We start from the raw sequence: 24,385 nt of genomic DNA on the forward strand, positions 1-24,385 counted from the left end.
ATGAATGGACTTTTGTTGGCTAAGGAGGATCTTGTCAAGTTTCTCATTGACCATCTTCAAATCCTTCTTATACTTCTCTTCTTGATCAGTGGATGATGACCTTACTGTTCTATCATAATCCTCATTATAGTTCCCATCAGACTGAGCAAGATTCTCAACTAGATCCCAGCCTTCTTCCACATTCTTGTTGAGGAAGTTGCCATTAGAAGCTGTATCAAGAAGCATCTTGATCTTGGGAAGCACTCCTCTATACAATGTGCTAAGTAGGGACTCATTGCTGAAGCCATGGTGATGACACTGAGTCTGGAACCCTTTAAACCTCTCCCAAGCTTCACAAAAGCTCTCATTGTTCCTAAACCCATAATTTTCATTTCTCAACCTAGCTGTCTTAGCATTTGAGAAGAACTTGGCAAAGAAAGCCTTCTTGCAAGCATCCCATGTGGTTATTGCTCCAGTAGGGAGAGTCTTCTCCCAAAGGTGAGCTTTGTCTCCAAGTGAGAATGGGAAGAGCCTCAACTTGAATCCATCTTCACTCACTCCATTAATCTTTGTAAAACCACAGATTCTATCAAACTCATCAAGGTGGTCTAGTGGATCCTCCATTGGCAACCCATGGAACTTGTTGGCTTGTTGGCATAATTATTATTAGCAACTGTAGGAGGCACAATACCAGCTCTTTGGTTGTGGGTGTTCGGTGCATCTCCAGCACTAATGTGCCTAGGTCTTTGCTCATGGTTAGCTTGTTGCTCCATGATGACTTGATCCTCTTGCTGTTGTTGAACTACTCTTCTTTGCTTCTGTCTCAAAACCTTTTGCAATATGTGGATGTTGTCAAGAGGCCTTTGAAGATTTTCTTTCCCCTTAGACCTTGTGTGCATTCAACAAACACGAGTACAGACTCGAACAGGTACACAGTTGAGCTCAGGCTCGTGTGGGTGGTCGAGTCGACTGGGAAGTGATGGCTAAATGTATACGCTATCTGACTCAATCAAGTGCTCGAGCATGCACTCGGTCGAGTGGTTGTTCGAGTGGATGGTCGAGTGGGTACCTGAAACTCAAGACAACCCAGCAACAAAAGATTCGAATGCAACAACTTCACAAGTGTATAAACGAACTTAATCTTAGACTAATATGGATCTTAAATGTCACAATAACAAACTCAAATGGGCAACGGCGCCAAATTGAAACATGGTTTCTATGTGGTGACGGATTGATGATGAATGTATGCAATGGTGAGATATGAATGAATGGATGGTAAGGTGTTTCAATTCCCCTTATGCAGTTGCAGTATAAGAGGTGTCAATCCTATATGAGTGTTAGTGAACAATCAAGATATGCATATGAATCTAAGTCGAGCCAGATGTAAAGGATGTTTGTCACTAACAATCCTATGATGAAAATGTAAAGTGCAGAAAGTAAAACTACAAGAACTAGATGCTGAATGTAAATGGAACAGACTGATTATAGCAGTTATGAAGCTAGAACAGAAATAGAAACTACTATAATGCATGTATTGAACTAATGCAAAGCAAGTAATGCACATGATACTAAATGAATGCAACAGAAATGAAACAGGAATTGAGACAGGACAACTACAAAGCATAAACCAAAGTTCTGGGGATGAACTCTAGCAAGCACTCGATCGAGTGTAGATCGAGTGCAGGGTCGAGCTGGACAAATACGCAAAAACAGAGCAACACAAGAAAAACAGAGCAATACTAAAACGAATCAAACAACAGGATTTAAGCTAAGAAATCAATAAACAAGGAAGGCCTTGAGGAGGGTGATGTTCATATATTTTACCCTGTTTTCCCTTAATATATTCACATCTTTTGCATCTTTTGCTATCCATTTTGACCATTATTGCATAGCTTTAGGACCAATCATGCATTAGAGTTTAATTGCATTGCATTTGCATCTTTTCATGCATAAACAGGTGATTTTGGAGCTCAAGGAGCATGGAAGCAATGCTGAGGAGAAGTGAGGCAATCATGAAGGTAAAGCAAGGGAGTTAAAGCTGAAGAAACAAGGTCCGGAGTCCAACTCGACTGCACACTCGCCCAGACACTCGACCGTGTGCTGAGGAGGACTCGACCGAGTGGAGGATACGCGAGAGAAGCCAAGTCGACCTGTCACTCGACCGAGCACAGGGTCGAGTTGACCGAGCCGTTGACTATTTTGTCTTTTAGTATTTTTAGGGCTTCCACCTCCTCTCCTATATAAAGCCTTATACCTACAGCCACCAAAAGAGTCCAGCTTTTAGAATAGTCAGAAACCTAGTTTTTACCCTTTTATTTTTCTTAGATCTTGTACTCTTTTAAGAGAGAAAACATAAGATTCTTGGATTTTGTTAGTTTCATAACTTTCGAGATATTAAGAATTCGAATTTTGATTCCTTCTTGAGTATTGTAGATCTTTGTTTTATCTTCCATTTGATGCAAGTTTCAGTATTTTCTGGGTTTATGATTTTTGTGTTCATCAAGTGTTCTTGTGAGTAGTTCTCTAGGATCTTGAGGATGGGTTAGGCTGGATTGATCTTGTGGTTTGTTTGATTTGGTCAAGCTTGATTGTTGTAGATCTCTTCTAGGCTAGTGGTTCTTAATGCTGATCCTATATCTGAGAAGGTAGGGTTTGATTTCAAGCATCTTAGCATCACACCAATGTTTAAGAAGCATAGATAAGGCTAGATCTAGAGCTTACCATTAGGGTTGCTAAGAGATTAGAGGTCTTGTTTGGTATGAGACATATTGCTTAATGCCTGCTTGTGTAGATTCTTTACTATGTGAGAACAAGTCTAGAAATGTAGAGGTTTGATTGTTTCTTGCCATGAGAGTGGATTAAACTTGTCTTAGATTTATATGTCTAGAGATTAGCTCAAAGTTTGCTTGAGAGTTGTTGACCAAGTTAGATAACCACAATGATTAGTTCAGCCCATGAATCCCTCCTTAAGGCCTTTTTTGTTTATTGATTTCTTAGTCTTAATCTTGTTGGTTGCTTGTTGTTTGATTCGTTTTCGCATTGCTCTGTTTTTATTGTGTTGCTCTGTTTTTACGCTTAGTCCAGCTTGACCCTGCACTCGATTTACACTCGATCGAGTGCTTGCTCGAATTCATCCCCAGAATTCTTGTTTATGCTTTGTAGTTGTCCTGTTTCATTCCTGTTTCATTTCTGTTGCATTCATTTAGCTTTCTGCTCATTATTTGCCTTGCATTAGTTCATTTGTTGCATTACAGTAGTTTCTATTTCTGTTCTTGCCTCATAACTGTTATAATCATTCTGTTTCATTTGCATTTAGCTCTTAGTTCTTGTAGTTTTACTTTCTGCACTTTACATTTCATCAATAGGACTGTTAGTGACAAACATCCTTTACATTTGGCTTGACTTAGTCTCATATGCACATCTTGATTGTTCATAAACACTCAGATAAGATTGACACCTCTTATACTGCAACTGCATAAGGGGAATTGAAACACCCTGCCATCCATTCATTTCATATCTCACCATTGCATACATTCATCATCTCATACCCACAAACAAACCTTGTTTCAATTTGGCGCCGTTGCCCATTTGAGTGTATTTTTGTGACATTTAGGATCCATATTAGTCTAAGATTAAGTTGGTTTATACACTTGTAAAGTTGCTGCACTCGAATCTTCGGTTGCTGGGTTGTCTTGAGTTTCAGGTACCCGCTCGACCATCCACTCGACCACCACTCGACCGAGCAGTGATCGAGCACCTGATCGAGTTAGAAGCCGTATCTATTTGGACACCACTTCCCAGTCGACTCGACCACCCACTCGAGCCTGCGCTCGACCGTGTACCTGTTCGAGTCAGTACTCCTGTCTGTTGATGCACACAAGGTCCAAGGGGAAAGACAATCTTCAAAGGCCTCTTGACAACATCCTTAGGCTACAAAAGGGTTTGGGAAATCAGAGAAGAAGAGTAGTTCAACAACAGCAAGAAGATCAAGTTATCATGGAGCACCAAGATCCAGTTCCAAGACCAAGGAACATTGGTGCTGGAGATGCACCCAACACACACAATCAGAGAGATGGTATTGTGCCTCCCACAGTAGCAAACGAGATCAAGAGAGGATTGATCTCCATAATTCAAGCCAACAAGTTCCATGGGTTGCCAATGGAGGATCCCCTAGACCACCTTGATGAGTTTGATAGAATCTGTGGTCTTACAAAGATTAATCGAGTAAGTGAAGATGGATTCAAGTTGAGGCTCTTCCCATTCTCACTTGGAGACAAGGCTCACCTTTGGGAGAAGACTCTTCCTACTCGAGCAATAACAACTTGGGATGCTTGCAAGAAGGCTTTCTTGGCCAAATTCTTCTCAAATGCAAGGACTGCTATATTGAGGAATGAAATTTCTGGGTTTGCTCAAAGGAACAATGAGAGCTTTTGTGAAGCTTGGGAGAGGTTCAAAGGATTTCAGACTCAGTGTCCTCACCATGGCTTCAGCAATGAGTCCTTACTTAGCACATTGTATAGAGGAGTGCTTCCCAAGATCAGGATGCTTCTTGACACAGCTTCTAATGGCAACTTCCTCAACAAGAATGTGGAAGAAGGATGGGAACTAGTTGAGAACCTTGGACAGTCTGATGGGAATTACAATGAGGACTATGACAGAACCATAAGGTCATCATCCACTGATCAAGAGGAGAAGTATAAGAAGGATTTGAAGATGGTCAATGAGAAGCTTGACAAGATCCTCCTTAGCCAACAAAAGTCCATTCACTTCATTGGTGAAGAAGAGGTTCTAGTTCAAGAAGGGGAGAATGAGTTTGCTGAGTTGTGCTACATGCAGAACCAGGGTGGATTCAAAGGCTACAACCAAGGAGGGTTCAAGAACAACAACCTTTCCTATAGAAGCACCAATGTAGCTAATCCACAAGACCAAGTCTACCCACCTCAACAGCCTCAACAACAACAAACCTATGTCCCCAAACAACAACATCCAGTGTTCCAGCCTCAGTCGTGTCCCCCACCAGGGTTTCAGACTAACCAAGGCCAAGAACAAGACTTAAGAGCTATGATGCAACAGTTGTTGATTGGGCAAACACAAGGAAAGATTGAGGAAGCAAACAGATTTGCTGAGTTGAATAGGAGGATATCAGATGTTTACAGTGAACTCCATGCCAAGTTTGACACACTGACTTCCAGGATTGTGACTATGGAGAATCAACTAGCTAATGCCCCAAACAACAAGGGCAAGGCCATTATGCACTCTATAGAATCTGCTCATGCTATCAATCTACGCAGTGGAAGGGTTCTACCAACAAGAGAGGGAGCATTACCAGACACTGAGGACAGTGGTGATCTAGAAGGGGAGAGTTTTCAACAAGAAGAGACTCAAAATGAAAACGATGTTGGACTCCACCTGCCACTCGACCACTCACTCGACCGAGTGACAGATCGAGTACCTGATCGAGCAGCCTCTCAGGAAAAAACTAAGCCAGTTACTTCCAAAGAAAAGGAAGTCCGGTTCATTCCTCCTCCTTACAAGTCTCCACTACCTTTCCCAGGAAGATTTAAGAAGCAGATGGTTGAAAAATACAAGGCATTGTTTGACAAACAAGTTAGAGAGATTGAGCTTAGAATGCCTCTAATAGATGCCTTTGTGATGATTCCTCCTTACCAGAAATTCTTGAAAGATGCTGTGATGGAAAGGATGAAAGAAGTTCAAGGGATGGTGATTCTTAGCCATGAGTGCAGTGCTATCATCACAAAACAAGTGAACCCTCAAAAGCTAAGAGATCCTGGTTCCTTTACTCTACCTTGCTCTATAGGCCCCTTAACCTTCAACAGATGCCTATGTGATTTGGGAGCCTTAGTAAGCCTAATGCCTCTATCAGTTGCTAAGCGCCTAGGGTTTACATGGTATAAGCCATGCAATATATCCTTGATCTTGGCTGATAGATCAATAAGATTACTACATGGTGTTTTGGAGGATCTACCAGTTAGAGTTGGAGCAGTAGAAGTCCAAACAGACTTTGTAGTTTTGGAAAAGGATGAAGAACCAAAAGACCCTTTGATATTAGGGAGACCTTTCCTAGCTACAACAGGAGCAATAATCGATGTGAGACAAGGGAAGATTGATCTTAACTTGGGAGAGGACCTCAAAATGACATTTGACATTGTAGAGGCTATGAAGAAACCAACCATAGGAGGGCAAGTCTTTTGGACTGAAGAGATGGAAAAATTATCAGGAGAATTGATGGAAGAACTAGCAGAACAAGATCACCTTAGAACTGCTTTAACCAAAAGTGGGGAGGAAGGATTCATTCATAAGGAAACCAAGGCCTATGAGGAGATATTGGACTCCTGTAAAGAATCAGACCATCTAGAGGTTTTTGAGGGATTACCTGCACAAAGAGAGGAAGTCTGGTCAGTTTAAATATGAAATCTGGACAGCTCGACCACCCACTCGGGCATACACTCGACCGAGCATCAGAGCCACTCGACCGAGTGCACTGTCGAGTCCCCCACAGATGATTGGTCTGAACTGAAAGCACCAAAAGTAGAGCTCAAACCTCTCCCATCTGGGCTAAGGTACGTTTTTCTAGGTGAGAGCTCTACTTATCCTGTGATAGTAAATGCTAAATTGAGTAAGAAAGAAGTTGATTCGCTAGTTGTTGAGCTAAGGAAGTATAGGAAAGCCATTGGTTATACTTTGGGTGACAGTCAAGGCTTTTGACCTAGCCTTTGCATGCATAGAATCCATCTTGAGAATGAATCTTACTCCAGCATTGAACCCCAAAGAAGATTAAACCCCAACCTAAAAGAAGTAGTTAAGAAAGAGATCCTTAAGTTGCTTGATGCTGGTGTAATCTATCCTATCTCTGATAGTACTTGGGTTTCACCAGTTCATTGTGTCCGAAAAAAGGGAGGGATCACTGTAGTAAAGAATGATCATGATGAATTAATCCCCACTAGAACCATTACAGGACATATAATGTGCATTGATTATAGAAAGCTTAATTCAGCTACTAGGAAAGATCATTTTCCTCTTCCTTTCATTGATCAAATGTTAGAAAGATTAGCTAATCACACTCACTACTGTTTCTTGGATGGATACTCTGGATTTTTCCAAATTCCTATTCATCCTAATGATCAAGAGAAGACAACATTCACATGTCCATATGGTACTTTTGCTTATAGAAGGATGCCATTTGGATTATGTAATGCTCCAGCAACTTTTCAAAGATGCATGATGTCTATCTTCTTTGATCTCATTGAGGATGTTGTTGAATTATTTATGGATGACTTCTCTGTCTATGAGACTCCTTTTCTTCTTGTCTTGATAATTTGTGCAGGGTTTTAAAAAGATGTGAGGAGACAAACCTAGTCTTGAATTGGGAAAAGTGTCACTTCATGGTTGAAGAAGGGATAGTTCTTGGTCATAAGATTTCAGAGAAAGGGATTGAGGTTGATAAGGCAAAGATTGAAGTCATGGTTCAACTTCAACCACCAAAAACAGTCAAGGACATAAGAAGCTTTCTTGGTCATGCTGGGTTTTATAGAAGATTCATCAAGGATTTTTCAAAGATAGCTAGGCCATTGACAAGGTTGCTTTGTAAGGAAACTGAGTTCAACTTTGATGAAGATTGGTTGAAGGCTTTCAAGGAGATCAAGGCTGCCTTGATTTCAGCTCCAATAGTCCAAGCTCCCAACTGAGATCTTCCATTTGAGATTATGTGTTATGCTTCAGACTTTGCAGTAGGAGCAGTCCTAGGACAGAAAAAACACAAGAGGCTGCATGTGATTCATTATGCAAGTAGAACCTTGGATGAAACTCAAGGAAGATATTCAACAACAGAGAAAGAGCTCCTAGCAGTGGTATTTGCCTTTGAAAAATTCAGAAGCTACTTACTAGGGTCCAAGATAATTGTGTACACTGATCATGCTGCTTTGAGGCACATCTACTCAAACAAGGATACAAAACTAAGGTTGTTGAGATGGATTTTGCTTCTCCAAGAGTTTGATATGGAAATAGTTGATAAAAAGGGGATAGAGAATGGAGTAGCTGATAACTTGTCAAGGATGAGGATAGAAGAGGAGATTCCAATTGATGATTCAATGCCTGAGGAGAAACTGATGCTGATTGGGACAACACGGCTCACAACTCGACCTCCCACTCGAGCAGGCACTCGGCCGAGTGTGTTTGGGTGCCCGATCGAGCAGGACGAGATGGAAGAGTGGATGGCACTTGAGAGTGAGGATCTGCCTTGGTATGCTGATATAGTCAATTACAAGGTGTGTGAAGAAATCCCAGCAGATATGGACCCCTACAGGAAGAAGAAGCTCCTCAAAGACATCAATGGATACTATTGGGATGAACCTTACTTATACAAGAAGGGATCAGATGGATTGTTTAGAAGGTGCATAGCAGAGAATGAAGTTGAAGGAGTGTTAGGGCATTGCCATGGTTCTGCTTATGGAGGACATTTTGCAACTTTCAAAACAGCCCAGAATGTCTTACAAGCTGGCCTATGGTGGCCTACATTATTCAAGGACACTCACAAGTTCATCACAAAGTGTGATGCTTGCCAAAGGATGGGGAACATCACAAGAAGGAATGAGATGCCTCAAAATCCAATTCTTGAAGTTGAGATATTTGATGTGTGGGGAATTGATTTCATGGGACCTTTTAATCCCCCTTCAAATGGGAATGTCTACATCTTAGTAGCAGTGGACTATGTCTCCAAATGGGTGGAAGCCATTGCTAGCCCCACTAATGATCACAAGGTGGTTCTTAAACTTTTCAAGACCATAATCTTCCTAAGGTATGGAATCCCAAGAGTTGTGATAAGTGATGGAGGAACACACTTCATCAAAAAGATCTTTGAAGGAATGCTAAGGAAGTATGGAGTTAAGCACAAAGTGTCTACAGCCTATCACCCTCAAACAAGTGGGCAAGTTGAGGTGTCAAACAAACAGATCAAGGCCATTCTATCAAGAATAGTAGGAGCAACAAGGAAGGACTAGTCTAGTAAACTTGATGAAACACTTTGGGCCTATAGAACAGCTTTCAAAACACCTATAGGAAGAACCCCATTCCAGCTTGTGTATGGAAAGTCTTGTCACCTTCCAGTTGAAGTTGAGTACAAGGCTCTATGGGCAATCAAACTTCTGAACTTGGATCTTGAAACAGCACAAGCTAAGAGAAGCCTTGATTTTCATGAACTTGAAGAGATCAGATTGGAAGCTTATGAAAACTCCAAAATCTACAAGGAGAGGACTAAGGCCTTCCATGATAAGAAGATTCACATAAAGGACCTTAAGCCTGGAGACCAAGCCTTGCTTTACAATTCAAAACTCAAGTTATTCCCTGGGAAGTTGAAAAGTAGATGGGGAGGTCCTTTTGAAATAAAAGAGATTTTACCATATGGAGCTGTCACACTTCTCAATAAAGATGGTAGTGAGTTTACAGTCAATGGTCAGAGAGTTAAGAAATATTTGGGAGAGAAGGAGACACATGAGAAGTGCCCAATGCTTCTCAAGGATGCCCCTCAAGCTTGAAGAGCTATAGAAGTGAAGCTTAGTGACTCTAAACAAGCTCACTAGGGAGAAAGTCCCTAAGGTATCTCTGTATATATTGCTTAGGATTTTGGTATTTTGACTTTTGTTTTGGTGTTTTCATGGTCAGGGAAGCAAGGGAGTCTAAACAAAAGAAGAGAGGGACACACGCGGTCCAGCTCGAGCCCCCCCACTCGGACACGCACTCGACCGAGTCAAGGTCGATCGCCGTCGTCGAGCTGCCCCAAACTCCACCTCCAAGTGATCAACAAGACCCTAACTACACATTTGAGAGCATGCAAATGGATGTGGACAACTTTTTCCACAACCCTTGAGGTACCACTATCACCTTCCCTTGTAAATATCATAGCATTTCACATTGTCTTTTGTTTTTAGTCTTGAATCCTCTTATAAATTTCTTTCACACAGGGGACTGTGTGATTTAAGTTTAGGGGAGGGTTTGAGATAGCATTTGACATTGTGTTTTGTGTTCTTATTTCAAAATTTTAGCATCCTCATATTAGTACTTGCATAAGCATCTAAGGCATAGAAAAACCCTAAAAATTTGAAAAATTTTGAAAAAATCTTTATAAAAAAAAGAGTGTTCATGTAGTTTGCATTGCATATTAGGATCTTGTTTAGCATGTTTCATGTAGGATTGTGTAATATTTGCATTAGGAATCTATGATGAGTTTGCCTTGTTAGCTTGCTTATTCACTAGACTAGGATCAATGCCCAAGTTAATAGTACTTTGATGCTAGTTGAGTAGTTAGAAGCATAAGATTGAACCAAGCATTGAATTCCTGCATTACATTTGGTCTAATTGAAGCATGTTGTGATTTGACATCATTTCCTATTTATAAGAACCTAATATTGACCTTCAATTATCAATGTGTGCATTGCTTTAAACTCATGGATACCAATACATACTTGGGTCATCTTTCTCCTTTTTACCACTCTTGTTGATCCAAGTAGCTGATTTCCTCATTAAGAATCAGTTCCCATACCCCTAAACCAACCCTTCTTTCAAGCCTTGTTTAATCTCGAGTGTGTGAGGCCTATTTTTAGGATTGAGCTTGGTAGAATGTGTTAGGTTTGAACTGACAAAAGTAAGATCTTGTGTAGTTCTAGTTTGCATTTTTCAAACTAGATAGGACTAGGTGGCTCACTTGTTGGGTTTGGGACTTGGCTGTTATGAAAAGAAAAGAAAGAAAAGAGAAAGAAAAAGGGTAGAGTCTTTAAGAGGAGATTGTGTTTAAGCAAAGTCTAGTGAAAGGATGGGAAGTAAAAATCATTGAAGATGGTTCTAGCTAAAGAAAAGAAAAGAAAGAAGAGAGAAGTCCAGCAAAAAGCTTATATGTCTAAAGAATAAGAAGAAAAGATAACCATAGCAAATAAATAAGAATCCCCCATCCCACTAGAAAGATCAAATAAGAGACCTCTCCTAAGACTTGAAAACAAAAAGAGAAAAGGGTGAAAGAGAAAAGAAGAAGTTAAGGGTAGCACTAGGATCATTTGGGTTTAGATTGCTAGGATAAACACTTTGGGTGCCTTTGGGTAGACAAGGTTTTATTCTTGTATGTGTCTAGCTGTTCTTACCTTTAGCATTCTTCTAAAGCTCAATCCATTTTCATGAGAGAACTTTGATATGATAATCCCTACTCTAAAAAGAGACCATCATTGTCTCAAAACCTTTATCTCCAAGCCAAATGAGTTTAAGCATTGCATAGAATTGATTCATGTTCTTGATTAATGAATCTTTAGGGAAATGGTTGATTTGAATGCATGTGGATATCATAGGCTCAAATCAGTAAAGGTTGTGATATGCTTGTCTAAAATCTTTAAGTACAGCTCATTCAACTTGCATCCTAGTATTAGTAACTTGGACATTGATTCTAGATGGTCTATTTGCAAGCTATAGGAGCTGAGATCCCACTTTCAAACCTCACCTACCTTCTTATGTCTTGATTGTTTGCTTGAGGGCAAGCAAAGACTAAGTTTGGGGGTGTTGATGTTCATATATTTTACCCTGTTTTCCCTTAGTATATTCACATCTTTTGCATCTTTTGCTATCCATTTTGACCATTATTTCATAGCTTTAGGACCAATCATGCATTAGAGTTTAGTTGCATTGCATTTGCATCTTTTCATGCATAAACAGGTGATTTTGGAGCTCAAGGAGCATGGAAGCAATGCTGAGGAGAAGTGAAGCAATCATGAAGGGAAAGCAAGAGAGTTAAGGCTGAAGAAACAAGGTCCGGAGTCCAACTTGACTGCACACTCGACCAGACACTCGACCGTGTGCTGAGGAGGACTCGACCGAGTGGAGGATACGCGAGAGAAGCCAAGTCGACCTGTCACTCGACCGAGCACATGGTCGAGTTGACCGAGCCGTTGACTATTTTGTCTTTTAGTATTTTTAGGTCTTCCACCTCCTCTCCTATATAAAGCCTTGTACCTGCAGCCACCAAAAGAGTCCAGCTTTTAGAATAGTCAGAAACCTAGTTTTTACCCTTTTGGGAATTATTCCTTTTGCACTTTTATTTTTCTTAGATCTTGTACTCTTTTAAGAGAGAAAACATTAGATTCTTGGAATTTGTTGGTTTCATAACTTTCAAGATATTAAGAATTCGTGTTTGATTCCTTCTTGAGTATTGTAGATCTTTGTTTTATCTTTCATTTGTTGCAAGTTTCAGTATTTTCTGGGTTTAAGATTTTTGTGTTCATCATGTGTTCTTGTGAGTAGTTTTCTAGGATCTTGAGGATGGGTTAGGCTGGATTGATCTTGTGGTTTATTTGATTTGGTCAAGCTTGATTGTTGTAGATCTCTTCTAGGCTAGATGTTTTTAATGCTGATCCTATATCTGAGAAGGTAGGGTTTGATTTCAAGCATCTTAGCATCACACCAATGTTTAAGAAGCATAGAAAAGGCTAGATCTAGAGCTTACCATTAGGCTTGCTAAGAGATTAGAGGTCTTGTTTGGTATGAGACATATTGCTTAATGCCTGCTTGTGTAGATTCTTTACTATGTGAGAACAAGTCTAGAAATGCATAGGTTTGATTGTTTCTTGCCATGAGAGTGGATTAAACTTGTCTTAGATTTATATGTCTAGAGATTAGCTCAAAGTTTGCTTGAGATTTGTTGACCAAGTTAGATAACCACAATGATTAGTTCATCCCATGAATCCCTCCTCAAGGCCTTCTTTGTTTATTGATTTCTTAGTCTTAATCCTGTTGCTTGCTTGTTGTTTGATACGTTTTCGCATTGCTCTGTTTTTATGTGTTGCTCTGTTTTTGAGCTTAGTCCAGCTCGACCCTGCGCTCGATCTACACTTGATCGAGTGCTTGCTCGAGTTCATCCCCAGAATTCTTGTTTATGCTTTGTAGTTGTCCTGTTTCATTTCTGTTTCATTTCTGTTGCATTCATTTAGCTTTCTGCTCATTATTTGCCTTGCATTAGTTCATTTCTTGCATTACAGTAGTTTCTATTTCTGTTCTTGCTTTATAACTATTATAATCATTCTGTTTCATTTGCATTTAGCTCTTAGTTCTTGTAGTTTTACTTTCTGCACTTTACATTTCAACAATAGGACTGTTAGTGACAAACATCCTTTACATTTGGCTTGACTTAGTCTCATATGCACATCTTGATTGTTCACAAACACTCAGATAGGATTGACACCTCTTATACTGCAACTGCATAAGGGAAATTGAAACACCCTGCCATCAATTCATTTCATATCTCACCATTGCATACATTCATCATCTCACACCCACAAACAAACCTTGTTTCAGAGGGATTCATGGGCTGGAATAATGATTGAGGTTATCTAACTTGGTCAACAAATCTCAAGCAATCTTTGAGCTAATCTCTAGACATATATTTCTAAGACATGTTTAATCCACTCTCATGGCAAGAAACAATCAAACCTATGCATTTCTAGACTTGTTCTCACATAGTAAAGAATCTACACAAGCAGGCATTAAGCAATACATCTCATACCAAACAAGACCTCTAATCTCTTAGCAAGCCTAATGGTAAGCTCTAGATCTAGCCTTATCTATGCTTCTTAAACATTAGTGTGATGCTAAGATGCTTGAAATCAAACCCTACCTTCTCAGATATAGGATCAGCATTAAGAACATCTAGCCTAGAAGAGATCTACAACAATCAAGCTTGACCAAATCAAACAAACCTCATACACAATCCAGCCTAACCCATCCTCAAGATCCTAAGCACTACTCACAAGAACACATGATGAACATCAAAATCATAAACCCAGAAAATACTGAAACTTGCATTATATGAAAGATAAAACAGATATCTACAATATTGAAGAAGAAATGAAACTCGAATTCTTAATATTCTGAAAGTTATGAAACCAACAAAATACAAGAATCTAGTCTTTTTCTCTCAAGGAAGTACAAGATCTAAAAATAAAAGTGCAAAAGGAATAATTCCCAAAAGGGTAAATACTAGGTCTAGAGAATATCTAAAAGCTAGACTCTTTTGGTGGCTGCAGGTACAAGGCTTTATATAGGAGAGGAGGTGGAAGCCCTAAAAATACTAAAAGACAAAATAGTCAACGGCTCGGTCAACTCGACCCTGTGCTCGGTCGAGTGACAGGTCGAGTTGGCTTCTCTCATGCATCCTCCACTCGGTCGAGTCCCTCTCTGCACACGGTTGAGTGTCGGGTCGAGTGGGCGGTCGAGTGGGACTCCGAACCTTGTTGTTTCAGCCTTAAATCTCTTGCTTTTCCTTCATGATTGCTTCACTTCTCTTCAGCATTGCTTCCATGCTCCTTAAGCTCCAAAATCACCTGTTTATGCATGAAAAGATGCAAATGCAATGCAACTAAACTCTAATGCGTGATTGGTCCTAAAACTATGCAATAATGGTCAAAAGGGATAGCAAAAGATGCAAAAGATGTGAATATACTAAGGGAAAACAAGGTAAAATATATGAACATCAGATACCATATACATATTTGGATCATCTTTCTCCTTTTTACCACTCTTGTTGATCCAAGTAGCTGATTAAACCATTTAAATCAGTTTCCCTGCCCCTTAACCAACCCTTCTTTCATGCCATGTTTATTCTTGTGTGTGTGAGGCCTATTTTTGGGATTGAGCTTGGTAGAAAGTGTTAGGTTTGAACTGACAAGAGTAAAGCCTTGTGTAGTTCTTGTTTGCATTTTTCAAACTAGATAGGACTAGGTGGTTCACTTGTTGGGTTTGGGACTTGGCGGATTTGAAAAGAAAAGAGGAAAAAGAGAAAGAAAAGGGGTAGAGTCTTTAAGAAGAGAATGTGTTTAAGTAAAGCTCTAGTGAAAGGATGGGAAGTAACCAAAATTGTTGAAGATGGTTCTAGTTAAAGAAAAGAAAAGAAAGAAAAGAAAAGTCTGGCAAAATGCTTGTATGTCTTAAGAATAAGAAGAAAAGAGAACCATTGAAAATAAGTAAGAATCCCCCATTCCACTAGAAAGAATCAAATAAGAAACCTCTCCTAAGACTTTTAAATCAAAAGAGAAAAAGGGTGAAAGAGAAGTGAAAAAGTTTAAGGGTAGCACTAGGATCATTTGGGTTTAGATTGATAGGATAAACACTTTGGGTGCCTTTGGGTAGACAAGGTTTTGTTCTTGTATGTGTCTAAGTGTTCTTACCTTTAGCATTCTTCTAAAGCTCAATCCATTTTTATGAGAGAACCTTGATATGGATAATCCCCACTCTAAAGAGAGACCACCATTGTCTCAAAACCTTTTACTACGAAGCCAAATGAGTTTAAGCATTGCATAGGATTGATTCATGTTCTTGATTAATGAATGTTAAGGGAAATGGTTGATTTGAATGCATGTGGATATCATAGGCTCAAATCAGTAAAGGTTGTGATAGGCTTGTCTAAAATCTTTAAGTACAGCTCATTCAACTTGCATCATAGTACTTGTAACTTGGACATTGATTCTAGCTGGTTTATTGGCAAGCTTTAGGAGCTGAGATCCCACTTTTAAACCTCACCTACCTTCTTATGTCTTGATTATTTGCTTGAGGACAAGCAAAGACTAAGTTTGGGGGTGTTGATGTTCATATATTTTACCCTGTTTTCCCTTAGTATATTCACATATTTTGCATCTTTTGCTATCCATTTTGACCATTATTGCATAGCTTTAGGACTGTTCATGCATTAGAGTATATTTGCATTGCATTTGCATCTTTTCATGCATAAACATGTGGTATTGGAGCTTAAGGAGCATGGAAGCAATGCTGAAGAGAAGTGAAGCAATCAAGAGGAGAAAGCAAGAGAGTTAAGGCTGAAGAACCAAGGTCCGGAGTCCCACTCGACTGCCCACTCGACCAGACACTCAACCGTGTGCGGAGAGGGACTCGACCGAGTGGAAGGAGCGGAAGAAAAGCCAACTCGACCGGTCACTCGACCTAGCTATTTTGTCTTTTAGCATTTTTAGGGTTTCCACTACTTTTTCTATTGAAAGGCCTTGTAGAGTCCAGCTTTTTAGATAGTCAAAAACCTAGTATTTACACCTTTTTGGGAATTATTGCTTTGGCACTTTTATTTTCTTAGATCTTGTACCTCTTTGAAGGAGAAAAACATATGATTCTTCATATTTGTTGGTTTCATAACTTTCAAAATATTGAGAATTCGAGTTTGATTCCTTTTTCAATATTGTAGATCTTTGCTTTATCTTTCTATTGATACAAGTTTCGGTATTTTCTGGGTTTATGACTTTGTTGTTTATCATGTGTGATTGTGAGTAGTTTCTTTAGCTCTTAGGGATGGTTTAGGCTGGATGGATGTTGTGGTTGTTTGATTTGATCAAGCTTGATTGTTGTAGATCTCTTCTAGGCTAGATATTCTTAATGCTGATCCTATAACCGAGACGGTAGGGTTTGATCTCAAGCCTCTTAGCATCACAACAATGTCTAAGGAGCATAGATAAGGCCAGATCTAGAGACTATCATTAGGCTTGCTAAGAGATTAGAAGTCTTGTTTGATTTTTGACATATTGCTTAATGCTTGCTTGTATAGGTTCTTTACTTTGTGAGAACAAGTCTAGAAATATATGAGCTTGATTGTTTTTGCCATGAGAGTGGATTAACATGTTCTTGGAGATATTATCGAGAGATTAGCTCATATTGATTGAGGTTTGTTGATCAAGTTAGATAACCACAACCTAAGTCCAGCCCATGAATTCATCCCTAAGACCTTCCTTGTTTATTGATTTCCTAGCTTAAATCCTGTTGTTTGATCATTGTTTGATTCGCTCTTGTATTGCTCTGTTTTTCTTGCATTGCTCTGTTTCTCGCGTTTGTCCAGCTCGACCCTGTACTCGATCTACACTCGATCGAGTGCTTGCTCGAGCTCATCCCCAGAATTCTTGTTTATGCTTTGTAGTTGTCCTGTCTCACTTCTTGTTGCATTTTAGTTGCATTTCTGTTGCATTCACTTAGTGTCCTGTTCATTACTTGCCTTGCATTAGTTCATTACTTGCATTACTATAGATTTTATTTCTGTTCTTGGTTAATCATAGCTTTGATTAGTCTGTTCTCTTTGCATTTAGTACCCTGTTCTAGCTGCTTTTACTTTCTGCATTTTACATTCATCATTAGGTTGTTAGTGACAAACATCCTACATATTTGGCTTGACTTAGACATATATGCACATCCTGATTACTTGCAACCACTCAGATTGGATTGACACCTCTTATACTACAATTGCATAAGGGGAATTGAAACACCCTGCACTCCATTCATTCATCATTCATATATCATCATCTCATCTTCTCCACCACCATAAAAAGATTTGTGTTTCAAGCAATGAAGCTATGAAAGAGACAACGACTACCCAAGAAGGAAAGGAGATCGTGGTTTATGATACAGAAAAATGGTTCCAAGAGAATCAAAGTCTCTTAGCTTTTATCCAAAACTCCTTGGATGCTCCAATCCTTGAGTCGTACTCTTATTGCAAGATAGCTAAGAATCTTTGGGATACTTTAAAGAATGTGTTTGGGAATGTCTCTGATGTCTCTCTATTTTACACATTTTTAAGCATATTTTTAGTCACGTTTTGCATTGTATAGAGCTTAACCTTAGCATTTTTAGGTCTTTAACCTTAGATATTTGCATTTAGGTTATTTAGGTTGTTGCATTGCTGCATTGTTGCATTTTGGAGGAAAACCGATGCTTTGGAGCCTTAAAAGAACAAGAATGAGGAGAAACCCGAGCATTTACCCGATGGTGTGATCATGCTAGAAGAACAGCTCGAGATCTTAACCCGATCAAGCAGATCTAGGTTCAAAAGGAATTACCCGAAGCCCAAACCGAGGAGTCGCTCAACCTTAGCTTTGTGTAGGCCTTTGGGAGATGTTGTGCGGCTAGGTCAAACGGTTTCCATATGATGCATGGTTTATTTAGCTTCAAAATATTTTACCTTTAAAAGACCACAAAACGGCTGCAAGTGCACATCTAATCGTTAGTAGTATTTAAGGATTGATCCCACAGAGAGAGAGTTCTTATTTAACAAAATCCAACGGAAGTAAGTAAGGCTAGGACTCAATAAAAATAAGGTTTTGGTTGTCACGGTCGTAAGTAAGCAAATAAATATAAATAAAGCAAGTAAAATAAATAAAACAAACATTGGGCATTAAGGGAAATCGTAGGGGAGCAATGATCTATCTATCTGAAACAAGTTCTTTTGTGGGTGGTGAATGATTGATGATGTATGCAATGGTGAGATATGAATGGAATAATGAATGGGTGTTTCAATTCCCCTTATGTTGTTGCAGTATAAGAGGTATCAATCCTAAATGATTTTTTGTGAACAATTAAGATGTGCATATGAATCTAAGTTAAGACAAATGCAAAGATTGCTTGTCACTAACAATCCTAAGATGAAAATGTAAAGATGCAGAAAGTAAGCTACAAGAATTAAGAACTAAGTGCAAATGAAACTGAATGATTGCAACAGTAATGAAGCAAGAACAGAAATAGAAACTACCACTAATGAACTAATGCAAGACAATTAATGAATTGAAAACTAAATGTATGCAACTGGAATGAAACAGGAATGAAACAGGACAATCACAAATCATAAACCAGAGTTCTGGGGATGAACTCGAGCAAGCACTCGACCGAGTGTAGGTCGAGTGGGAGGTCGAGTTGGTTAAATCAGGAAAACAGAGCAACACAATAAAAACAGAGCAACAAAAGAACAAATCAAACAACAAGCAAGCAACAGGATTAAGACTTTAAAATCAATAAACAAAGAAGGTCCTGAGGATGGATTCATGGGATGAACTAATCATTGTGGTTATCTAACTTGGTCAACAAATCTCAAGCAAACTTTGAGCTAACCTCTAGACATATAAATCTAAGACAAGTTTCTCCCACTCTCATGGTCAAGAAACAATCAAACCTATGCAATTCTAGACTTGTTCTCACACAGTAAAGAATCTACACAAGCAGGCATTAAGCAATACATCTCAAACCAAACAAGACCTCTAATCTCTTAGCAAGCCTAATGGTAAGCTCTAGATCTAGCCTTATCTATGCTTCTTAAACATTGGTGTGATGCTAAGAAGCTTGAAATCAGATCCTAACCTCTCAGTTCAGGATCAGCATTAAGAACATCTAGCCTAGAAGAGATCTACAACAATCAAGCTTGACCAAATCACACAAACCACAAGATCAATCCATCCTAACCCATCCTCAAGATCCTAAGCAAACTACTCACAACAATACATGATGAACAAAGTAAAAAACCCAGAAAATATTGAAACTTGCATTATCAGAAAGATGAAAGAAAGATCTTCAATATTAATGAAAGGATCAAACTCAAATTCTCAATATTAAGAAAGTTATGAAACCAACAATATTGAGGAATTTAGTCTTTTTCAAGTACAAGATCTAAGAAAAATAAAACTGCAAAAGGAATAATTCCCAAATGGGTAAAAACTAGGTTTAGAGAATATCTAAAAAGCTGGACTCTTTTGGTGGCTGCAGGTACAAGGCTTTATATAGGAGAGGAGGTGGAAGCCCTAAAAATACAAAAAGTCAAAGTAGTCAACGGCTCGGTCAACTCGACCAGTGCTCGGTCGAGTGGCTGGTCGAGCTAGCTTCTCTCGTGCAATCTCCACTCGGTCGAGTCCTCCTCAGCACACCGTCGAGTGTCTGGTCGAGTGTGCGGTCGAGTTGGACTCTGGGCCTTGGTTCTTCAGCCTTAACTCCTTGTTTCCTCCTCATGATTGCTTCACATCTCTTCTCCATTGCTTCCATGCTCCTTAAGCTCCAAAATCACCTGTTTATGCATGAAAAGATGAAAATGCAATGCAACTAAACTCTAATGCATGATTGGTCTTAAAGCTATGCAATAATGGTTAAAATGGATAGCAAAAGATGCCAAAGATGTGAATAAACTAAGGGAAAACAAGTTTCAGGTACCCGCTCGACCATCCACTCGACCACCACTCGACCGAGCAGTGATCGAGCACCTGATCGAGTTAGAAGCCGTATCTATTTGGACACCACTTCCCAGTCGACTCGACCACCCACTCGAGCCTGCGCTCGACCGTGTACCCGTTCGAGTCAGTACTCCTGTCTGTTGATGCACACAAGGTCCAAGGGGAAAGACAATCTTCAAAGGCCTCTTGACAACATCCTTAGGCTACAAAAGGGTTTTGGAAATCAGAGAAGAAGAGTAGTTCAACAACAGCAAGAAGATCAAGTTATCATGGAGCACCAAGATCCAGTTCCAAGACCAAGGAACATTGGTGCTGGAGATGCACCCAACACACACAATCAGAGAGCTGGTATTGTGCCTCCCACAGTAGCAAACAACAACTTTGAGATCAAGAGAGGATTGATCTCCATAATTCAAGCCAACAAGTTCCATGGGTTGCCAATGGAGGATCCCCTAGACCACTTTGATGAGTTTGATAGAATCTGTGGTCTTACAAAGATTAATCGAGTAAGTGAAGATGGATTCAAGTTGAGGCTCTTCCCATTCTCACTTGGAGACAAGGCTCACCTTTGGGAGAAGACTCTTCCTACTCGAGCAATAACAACTTGGGATGCTTGCAAGAAGGCTTTCTTGGCAAAATTCTTCTCAAATGCAAGGACTGCTTTATTGAGGAATGAAATTTCTGGGTTTGCTCAAAGGAACAATGAGAGCTTTTGTGAAACTTGGGAGAGGTTCAAAGGATTTCAGACTCAGTGTCCTCACCATGGCTTCAGCAATGAGTCCTTACTTAGCACATTGTATAGAGGAGTGCTTCCCAAGATCAGGATGCTTCTTGACACAGCTTCTAATGGCAACTTCCTCAACAAGAATGTGGAAGAAGGATGGGAACTAGTTGAGAACCTTGCACAGTCTGATGGGAATTACAATGAGGACTATGACATAACCATAAGGTCATCATCCACTGATCAAGAGGAGAAGTATAAGAAGGATTTGAAGATGGTCAATGAGAAGCTTGACAAGATCCTCCTTAGCCAACAAAAGTCCATTCACTTCATTGGTGAAGAAGAGGTTCCAGTTCAAGAAGGGGAGAATGAGTTTGCTGAGTTGTGCTACATGCAGAACCAGGATGGATTCAAAGGCTACAACCAAGGAGGGTTCAAGAACAACAACCTTTCCTATAGAAGCACCAATGTAGCTAATCCACAAGACCAAGTCTACCCACCTCAACAGCCTCAACAGCAACAAACCTATGTCCCCAAACAACAACATCCAGTGTTCCAGCCTCAGTTGTGTCCCCCACCAGGGTTTCAGACTAACCAAGGCCAAGAACAAGACTTAAGAGCTATGATGCAACAGTTGTTGATTGGGCAAACACAAGGAAAGATTGAGGAAGCAAACAGATTTGCTGAGTTGAATAGGAGGATATCAGATGTTTACAGTGAACTCCATGCCAAGTTTGACACACTGACTTCCAGGATTGTGACTATGGAGAATAACCTAGCTAATGCCCCAAACAACAAGGGCAAGGCCATTATGCACTCTATAGAATCTGCTTATGCTATCAATCTACGCAGTGGAAGGGTTCTACCAACAAGAGAGAGAGCATTACCAGACACTGAGGACAGTGGTGATCCAGAAGGGGAGAGTTTTCAACAAGAAGAGACTCAAAATGAAAACGATGTTGAACTCCACCTGCCACTCGACCACTCACTCGACCGAGTGACAGATCGAGTACCTGATCGAGCAGCCTCTCACGAAAAAACTAAGCCAGTTACTTCCAAAGAAAAGGAAGTCCGGTTCATTCCTCCTCCTTACAAGTCTCCACTACCTTTCCCAGGAAGATTTAAGAAGAAGATGGTTGAAAAATACAAGGCATTGTTTGACAAACAAGTTAGAGAGATTGAGCTTAGAATGCCTCTAATGGATTCCTTTGTGATGATTCCTCCTTACCAGAAATTCTTGAAAGATGCTGTGATGGAAAGGATGAAAGAAGTTCAAGGGATGGTGATTCTTAGCCATGAGTGCAGTGCTATCATCACAAAACAAGTGAACCCTCAAAAGCTAAGAGATCTTGGTTCCTTTACTCTACCTTGCTCTATAGGCCCCTTAACCTTCAACAGATGCCTATGTGATTTGGGAGCCTTAGTAAGCCTAATGCCTCTATCAGTTGCTAAGCGCCTAGGGTTTACAAGGTATAAGCCATGCAATATATCCTTGATCTTGGCTGATAGATCAATAAGATTACTACATGGTGTTTTGGAGGATCTACCAGTTAGAGTTGGAGCAGTAGAAGTCCAAACAGACTTTGTAGTTTTGGAAATGGATGAAGAACCAAAAGACCCTTTGATATTAGGGAGACCTTTCCTAGCTACAACAGGAGCAATAATTGATGTGAGACAAGGGAAGATTGATCTTAACTTGGAAGAGGACCTCAAAATGACATTTGACATTGTAGAGGCTATGAAGAAACCAACCATAGGAGGGCAAGTCTTTTGGACTGAAGAGATGGAAAAATTATCAGGAGAATTGATGGAAGAACTAGCAGAAAAAGATCACCTTAGAACTGCTTTAACCAAAAGTGGGGAGGAAGGATTCATTCATAAGGAAACCAAGGCCTATGAGGAGATACTGGACTCTTATAAAGAATCAGACCATCTAGAGGTTTTTGAGCGATCACCTGCACAAAGAGAGGAAGTCTGGTCAGTTCAAATATGAAATCTGGACAGCTCGACCACCCACTCGGGCATACACTCGACCGAGCATCAGAGCCACTCGACCGAGTGCACTGTCGAGTCCCCCACAGATGATTGGTCTTAACTGAAAGCACCAAAAGTAGAGCTCAAACCTCTCCCATCTGGGCTAAGGTACGTTTTTCTAGGTGAGAGCTCTACTTATCCTGTGATAGTAAATGCTAAATTGAGTAAGAAAGAAGTTGATTCGCTAGTTGTTGAGCTAAGGAAGTATAGGAAAGCCATTGGTTATACTTTGGGTGACATTCAAGGCCTTTGACCTAGCCTTTGCATGCATAGAATCCATCTTGAGAATGAATCTTACTCCAGCATTGAAACCCAAAGAAGATTAAACCCCAACCTAAAAGAAGTAGTTAAGAAAGAGATCCTTAAGTTGCTTGATGCCGGTGTAATCTATCCTATCTCTGATAGTACTTGGGTTTCAAGAGTTCATTGTGTCCGAAAAAAGGGAGGGATCACTGTAGTAAAGAATGATCATGATGAATTAATCCCCACTAGAACCATTACAGGACATATAATGTGCATTGATTATAGAAAGCTTAATTCAGCTACTAGGAAAGATCATTTTCCTCTTCCTTTCATTGATCAAATGTTAGAAAGATTAGCTAATCACACTCACTACTGTTTCTTGGATGGATACTCTGGATTTTTCCAAATTCCTATTCATCCTAATGATCAAGAGAAGACAACATTCACATGTCCATATGGTACTTTTGCTTATAGAAGGATGTCATTTGGATTATGTAATGCTCCAGCAACTTTTCAAAGATGCATGATGTCTATCTTCTTTGATCTCATTGAGGATGTTGTTGAAGTATTTATGGATGACTTCTCTGTCTATGAGACTCCTTTTCTTCTTGTCTTGATAATTTGTGCAGGGTTTTAAAAAGATGTGAGGAGACAAACCTAGTATTGAATTGGGAAAAGTGTCACTTCATGGTTGAAGAAGGGATAGTTCTTGGTCATAAGATTTCAGAGAAAGGGATTGAGGTTGATAAGGCAAAGATTGAAGTCATGGTTCAACTTCAACCACCAAAAACAGTCAAGGACATAAGAAGCTTTCTTGGTCATGCTGGGTTTTATAGAAGATTCATCAAGGATTTTTCAAAGATAGCTAGGCCATTGACAAGGTTGCTTTGTAAGGAAACTGAGTTCAACTTTGATGAAGATTGCTTGAAGGCTTTCAAGGAGATCAAGGCTGCCTTGATTTCGGCTCCAATAGTCCAAGCTCCCAACTGAGATCTTCCATTTGAGATTATGTGTTATGCTTCAGACTTTGCAGTAGGAGCAGTCCTAGGACAGAAAAAAGACAAGAGGCTGCATGTGATTCATTATGCAAGTAGAACCTTGGATGAAACTCAAGGAAGATATTCAACAACAGAGAAAGAGCTCCTAGCAGTGGTATTTGCCTTTGAAAAATTCAGAAGCTACTTACTAGGGTCCAAGATAATTGTGTACACTGATCATGCTGCTTTGAGGCACATCTACTCAAAGAAGGATACAAAACCAAGGTTGTTGAGATGGATTTTGCTTCTCCAAGAGTTTGATATGGAAATAGTTGATAAAAAGGGGATAGAGAATGGAGTAGCTGATCACTTGTCAAGGATGAGGATAGAAGAGGAGATTCCAATTGATG

General features: G+C 39.8%; 2 non-coding genes and 1 pseudogene across 2 annotated transcripts; 1 reads left to right on the forward strand and 2 right to left on the reverse strand.

The window, feature by feature from the left end:
• Positions 1-280: 280 nt before the first annotated feature.
• LOC147944377 (small nucleolar RNA R71) lies at positions 281-381 on the forward strand (annotated as a pseudogene).
• A 3,978-nt stretch (positions 382-4,359) lies between these two features.
• LOC147944378 (small nucleolar RNA R71) lies at positions 4,360-4,466 on the reverse strand. The gene has a single exon (XR_015558723.1). It is a non-coding gene; the product is annotated as a small nucleolar RNA R71 (small nucleolar RNA).
• A 16,196-nt stretch (positions 4,467-20,662) lies between these two features.
• Positions 20,663-20,769, reverse strand: LOC147944379 (small nucleolar RNA R71). Its single transcript, XR_015558753.1, has one exon. It is a non-coding gene; the product is annotated as a small nucleolar RNA R71 (small nucleolar RNA).
• Between the last annotated feature and the right edge of the window lie 3,616 nt (positions 20,770-24,385).

Source organism: Camelina sativa, chromosome 5 (genome assembly GCF_030686135.1).
Source record: "Camelina sativa cultivar CO46 ecotype springtype chromosome 5, ASM3068613v1".
Lineage (NCBI taxonomy): Eukaryota > Viridiplantae > Streptophyta > Magnoliopsida > Brassicales > Brassicaceae > Camelina > Camelina sativa.